The sequence below is a fragment of the Amphibalanus amphitrite genome, unplaced genomic scaffold (assembly GCF_019059575.1).
Source record: "Amphibalanus amphitrite isolate SeventyFive unplaced genomic scaffold, NRLGWU_Aamphi_draft 000130F_arrow, whole genome shotgun sequence".
Classification (NCBI taxonomy): domain Eukaryota; kingdom Metazoa; phylum Arthropoda; class Thecostraca; order Balanomorpha; family Balanidae; genus Amphibalanus; species Amphibalanus amphitrite.
In genome coordinates this window covers 990,898-997,322 of record NW_024881625.1, presented here as the reverse complement: position 1 = coordinate 997,322, position 6,425 = coordinate 990,898, and the positions used below count along the sequence as shown (strand labels likewise).

Genomic DNA, 6,425 nt, shown 5'->3' with positions numbered 1-6,425 from the left:
AGCGCGGACCTCTGCCACCAACTGGCGCCGCAGGACCCCTCGGGTTCGATGGAACCCTAAACCCGAGAACGGGCACGTACCCCTTCGCTCCCTGACCATGCCACTGAATTCAAGTGATCAGGGACCCTTCAGGTAATCAGGGGCCTCTCAGATGACCAGAAGTTTTCAATTAATTAGGGGCCCACCACGTGACCCGGGACCCTCTGATAAGCAGGGGCCCCTTAACCCGCGCCCTGGTGGGGTCTATTTATAACGCACGCGACCTGGTGGAGGGGGGGGGCTATTTTTTGCCCCCCACGTATCTCCGAAACTACTGGACGGATCCACAAAATTCAAACGGCGTTCGAAAGTCCTGTCAAATTTATCGAGGAAAATCCAATTTCAGATGACGTCACAGGTCAGGTCAAAGATAAAATGTTTTGCCGGTCACGGGTCTTCTAGGTAATGCGCTATAATATCGAGTAAAACGTATTTTATCGAGAATCAGCGATAGGGCGTCAGTTGCTTAGTACATATGTTGCTATTAGAGGTCACTGATAATACCAGGTCAGGTCACAGGTCAGGTCACCAAGGGTCAGCAGTCAGCACCTTACCCCAATTTCACTAGGGCTGTGTGATGCATGTTTTATGGTCAATTTTTCATTTCAAACTCAATGGTGTTGGTTATAAAAACATCAGAAACGTTTTGGGTCACTTCCTGGTGGAGGTCAGGTCAATGTTAGGTCAAAAAAGATCAAATTTCAAAGTTGATTTTTTTTTTTTGCATAAAATGGGTATCGAATCAATGCAGCAGCTTGTCACGGCGAGTCTAATGGTGGTCTTTATTTTGCGCTACGTCGTCCAGAATTGCAAAAAAATTGACTTTGAAAATTTGACGTCATCAATTTTGAACGTTTTTTTTTCGCTATAACGTGGCCAAAAAAGAGTTAGGTATAGATCTAAAACTTGGTATGTGAATAGAAGTCGGTAGGGGCTATCACATATATTCCGGTTTTTCCGAAACTTCTTGGATTTGTCGGGAATTATATTTAATTTTTTTTTTTGGGGGGGGTCAAAATTCGGAAAATTCAAAATTTCGATAGCAGCTTTGTAGCTCAAATACCTAATTCTACACCTTTTATGTCTTGAAAGTTTTTCTGTATCTTCAAAGTTCAAAGCTATAGGCCTGACAGCTCTTCCCGCGAAACTTTTTTTTTTTTTGGCCGAAAACGGCAGAATATGACGTAACTCTGACGTCATTTGCAGACAACCTATCAAAGCCTTTGGAAAAAAATGGTCACAATGTGTAAAATTGATGCCCGGGAGGGTACTGAAAGTTTGTTGACGATCGGCGCAGTGGTTCTGGAGATAAATTGAAAAGTCTGGAGAGGGGCAAAAAATAGCCCCCCCCCCCACCAGGGCGCGGGTTAAAGGGACCCTCCCACCTTGAAAAAAGTTAATGAATTGGCATGAAAGTGATGTCGCTCGGTTCAGAAAGAGCAAAAACGAATATCTACCAAATTTCATCGAAAAATATTCACCGGTTTTCAAGATATTAGACTTTTACTTTTGTTTACTTTTGGGGATCTCCGCTGTTCCCATGGCGACTTTATTTGAAAGTGCGGCATTTGTTGCGCGCAAAGCAGCATATACCACCGCGTGCTACAAAACGTTTTAGTCAAACATTTAAAAATCGTTAGATATCTGCGCTGACGTCACACATTCAGAGGGGTATTCCTATGCATTAGCCCCTCTGAATCAAAATGCTGCAATTTTGAAATTCAATATTTCCGATTTAAGGCATTTCTCGATGTTGTGAGTGCCGAAACCGGTAATTGTGAGCCAGGGACCCCATTTTGGCTATCTCAACTCAAATCTAATGTTAAGGTGGGAGGGTCCCTTTAAGTAATCAGGGACCCTTTAAATAACTTATAGTCACCGTGTAAATAACTAGGGCCCCCTCAGTAAACGGGGCCACTCGGGTAACTGCAGGAGTCCCTCAGATAACCACCCAGCTATACACTGAAAACAATTCAACCCGCGGATTGCGAGTTGGCCCGAGTATCGCGGGTATTTTGAAGAAATTACCCGCTCTGCGCGAGTTTTTGCTGCCGGGTAGGCTGACTACCCGTTTAGCTTCCCGCGTTTCGCAGAGCATCCCGTTATCATCGTAGCTTTCACCCGCTTCACGGGTGTCAACACCCGCTATACTCGGGTAAAACAGCAACCCGTCATGCGCGGATACATGAAACCTCCTCTGGCGGGGTCAATCACTCGTCCGCAGCGGGTTGTGGCCGCAGGGGTTACTCGCGCCCACGGAGTAAGCGCATCACGCAGGTTTTGCATCGTGTAACTCGCTGCGCCAAGGTAGGTGACATGCTATACGCAGGTTGCCTTGATCACGCATGCTGATGACCACGTGGACTTTCTGGATTTTTCTGCGGAACCTGCAGCAGCCTGCATACGCCGGTCCAAGGCCATGCATGCGCCGGCCTGCTTCAGCCCTTCACGTCTTGGCCGGCAGAATATTTCGCTGGAACGCTCAGCAGAATATTCTGCAGTCCGCGAATCTGGCGCATTGTGGTGAAGTTTGCAGACCGTTCTTAGCACATTTTATTGGTAAAAATAAGCCTGGATAAATAAATCTTTCCCGATGCAAATGAAATATTTGTCCAAACTATTCCTTAATATTTAAAACACTATAGGCGGATTCATGTCAATTGTCTAAGATAGGGTAGCCTGGGGCAAGACGCCCCAGATAATTTATTTTGCTACATAAATTTTGTCCCACATCACCTGGAAGGCCAAATTTGTGCTCAATGCGTTCTTTGGACATTTTACTTTAAATTGCACCCCTCAAATTGATTCACTTATGATCGGACTCCAAGCTAGGAAGTGATTTGTGAAGCAACTGCAAATGGGGCATTTTGCCCCAACCCCAGGGCAAAACGCCCCACGGCCTGGGGCAAGAAGCCCCATACTTTAGATTAAAGATTTAACATGGTAGTTGGCTAAATCTTATGTGAGAGGTCCGTTAGACCTCTGGAGGCACGGCACTGAAGTTAGCACATTTCATCCTGTCAGGTGCTCAGCTATGACACTATTGTATGAGCAGGTTTTTCACCTACCTCATAAGACCAAGTAATAAATTATTGCAATGCAAATGTTAACAAAATACTTCCTTTGCCATCCAGTTGCTGAGAAAAATACACATAAAGGCATAGAAACTTACTGTTCGCCAGCTACCGAACATAAGGAAGTGGGTAGCCCGAACAACACATGAGGTAAAACGCCCCAGGGGCTTTTTGCCCCGCGACCTACTGGGGCGTTTTACCCCATCACGTAGTTCGGTCAGAGAACAACGCCTTGCACTCCAGCAAGACATAATTTAACACGAACCAACCCGGCATGATAAGCGTTAGACAATAGTTGTTCAAAATACATAAAAGTCGTTAACCTAATGTGGACCATAAAAGAACGCCATGATACATAATCTGACAACAAAACATAAAAATCACTCAAAAAACACATTTTTGGCTATATCTCCCGAAAGAGTTATCACAATTTCTTTCCAGTCTGCTCATATAATGATCATATAGTGCACGTTTTATAGAAGAGATGATGTTTCCCCAGAACCCTGCCAGTTCCGAGAAACATCGGTGAGGCGTTTTACCTCGGCGGGGCGACTTGCCCCGGTCTACCCTAAGCCTTTTTACTTTCTGTATTGAGTCCGCCGTCAGTTCTTCATTTTAATCTGATATACACCGACATTTCAGTCGCTTTGTGTCAGGTCGCCTGTGGCGCAGTTGGTAGCGCATCGGTTTGTAATATCAAAGCATGGATGAAGTAGTACCTGGATCGGCAACTCCTCGATGTTTGTGACCACCGCTAGGTGGCAGTGGTGTCGAGCGCTAAGGACGCGGGGGAGCGGGTGCTATTCAAAACAATGGTCGGCGTCGCGTCGTAGGATCGTTTGCCTTGTTTTTTTGAAAAGTTAAGCCCCTTTGGAGCAGATTGGAAGGTTTCAGAAGATGGAGGAAGATGGCAAGGTAAGATTGGTAAGGTTTTTTGTGGTTGGAGGGTCTGAGTGGCCTAAAATATGACTGTAAAGAGCGGCTGTTGACGATGCTGGCGCACATTGCTTCTCGCCATATGTCGTTAAAAATCGTATAATTTCCGTAATTGAATGGTTAATCACTTATTTATATGTTTAATTTTATGTTTCTATATGTTTGTTATATGTTTGACACATCATATCTCAAGCTTATACATGCCGCTGATATAGCCATGGTTTTGCTTGTGATACAATTTCGGTCTTGGCAGCGCATGATAGGTGGTGGATGATGCATTGTTAGTTGTGAATTGCTTAAGTTTTTGTTAAGTTTTTAGTTTAGCAAAATCAGTTAGTGTGCCATTATTTTTTAACTCAATATTTGTTCAACTATTGAAAATGGTTTCTGTTTTATATTGTGTAGTGCCAATACCTACCTACCTATAAATTGGTCAACTGCTCACTGTTCAGACTCACTGCTCACCCATATCAGTTTCCTACGTATTTCTCTGAACGGCTGACTAGAGTGCAACACACTTCAGGACTCAGGAGCAGTTGACTGGCATCATGTCATTTCAGCTAATTTTTATAACCTGCTTGCCAATGCCCTGATTTCATAAATAGTTGAATGATATTGAATAAAAAAACACATTTAAATAAATCATGTTCTCAGCCTGAAAAACTGAACCATTTGACAGTAAAAAGAAAGCCTAATGGCAGCCAGTGCCATTGTCAACCACAAATGACAAAAGAGTGCCGACCCTGGTCCCTGACATCAGCTTCCTTCTTTTCTCAAAGCCAAAAGGTCCAGAGTAGTACGAAGAAGTTTGTGAGTTTCCCTCTATTGAATGATATATAACAATCACCTTTTTAGAACGAGTGCTAGCCAAACTGTGTGTAGATAGCAGATAGATTTAAGTAAGATAAAGCCATTTTAAACTATGTAAGCCTAGCAGATAAGGTGTTAAGCTTTTGGGTACTTTTGTTTGGGAGTATCTTGTCAAGGTATTATTTATTTTATTTTTTGCCAACATCATCGCAATGTAAAATACTTTTTGTGATGTTGTGGGGAAACAGTTTGCCTTGGAATGCCCTCACTCTCCATTTCATTACGGTATGCTCAGGTATCTAATTTCCCTCTCTCACTCTTCGTTTCAGATCAAAGAGATGGGTTCAGTTCCCACGGTGTGCTGACTTGAATTGGCATCCTGTGATTTGTGATGTGAATTATGATGCACGCACTCGCAGGTGCACGCCCACTGCGGACACGTGTGACGTGACGGCAGCAGGCAGCCGGGGTGTGAACTGTGAACTGGCTCGGCCGAAAATGTTTAAGGTATCACAGCGTTTGTAACTGACTAACATACCCACTACGGGCATACCCATTGAGCGGATAATGCGTTCGTGTGCATCGTGTTTGCATTTATTCCCGATATACTCTGGTGGTAGGTGTGAATTGGAAACCAGCTTGGTGCTACGACACCGTTTAGTAGGCATGTGGCACGTCGTTTCTCGAAACCTACCTATCAGTCTATGCAATAATATGCATTGTATACATTGTGTGTCATCGTTCACCTTAGTTGTCATTGAACCTGTGTTAAATTCTGAACTTCAGGCCGAGACAGACTATTTCCACAGTCAGGAAATCGCACACGAGAACCTGTTCAAATCCATTAAGTTGCAATAGCATCAATCGCACGCAAGGAGGTGCGTGTTATGGATGCGAGTGCGACCGGGGTTTATTTGAATAGGCTCTCGGTCTCGCACATGATTTCTGACTGCGGAAAGAATCGGTTTCAGCCTGTACTCAGTGGGCAATTCGCTCATGCGACGGCAAATATAAGTTCAATATGGAAACAGTTTTTTAACGAAACGGTGTATGGTAAGCTTATAATCCTGGAATGCTTCTTGATAGAAATTGTCAGTGGTGCAGATATTCGTTAATCGATATGACAGCATTTGTCTTGATCTTTATAAGTCAGTCAAAATGGCTGTAGCAATGATTTGGATGTTTCACGGCGGACGGCACATTTCCTCTGCGGTCTACCGACGACTGAGTTGGAATGCTCAAGCTGATCAGGGGCAACCCGAGTGATAGACAAAGTCGTTTGATCGAAGGTATTTTCAGGCAGCTGGCAGAAGGCGCCTGGCCTGGCCATGAGAGCTAACAATACGACGTGCTGAGGTAAAATCGGCCAGTCGCGCTCGGTAAACGACCCACCACACCATTCTTTCCAAAACGATACATAGTCTATGGAACCGCCCTGGACCGCTCTTCCGGAACCCGACACTGTTGGCCTATGCCAAACTTAGCCGCGGCTGGTTCAGGCCATGTAACTTGCCGGTCATTTTCGGACTTTGCTGGTATCGGCCGCTGTCTGACTGGGCGGCGGCG

General features: G+C 44.6%; 1 long non-coding RNA gene across 1 annotated transcript; it reads left to right on the top strand.

Moving 5' to 3' along the window:
• The first annotated feature begins 3,837 nt into the window (after window positions 1-3,837).
• Window positions 3,838-5,887, top strand: LOC122381950. The gene is made up of 2 exons (XR_006256613.1): window positions 3,838-4,028; window positions 5,189-5,887. It is a non-coding gene; the product is annotated as an uncharacterized LOC122381950 (long non-coding RNA).
• The last annotated feature ends 538 nt before the right edge of the window (window positions 5,888-6,425 follow it).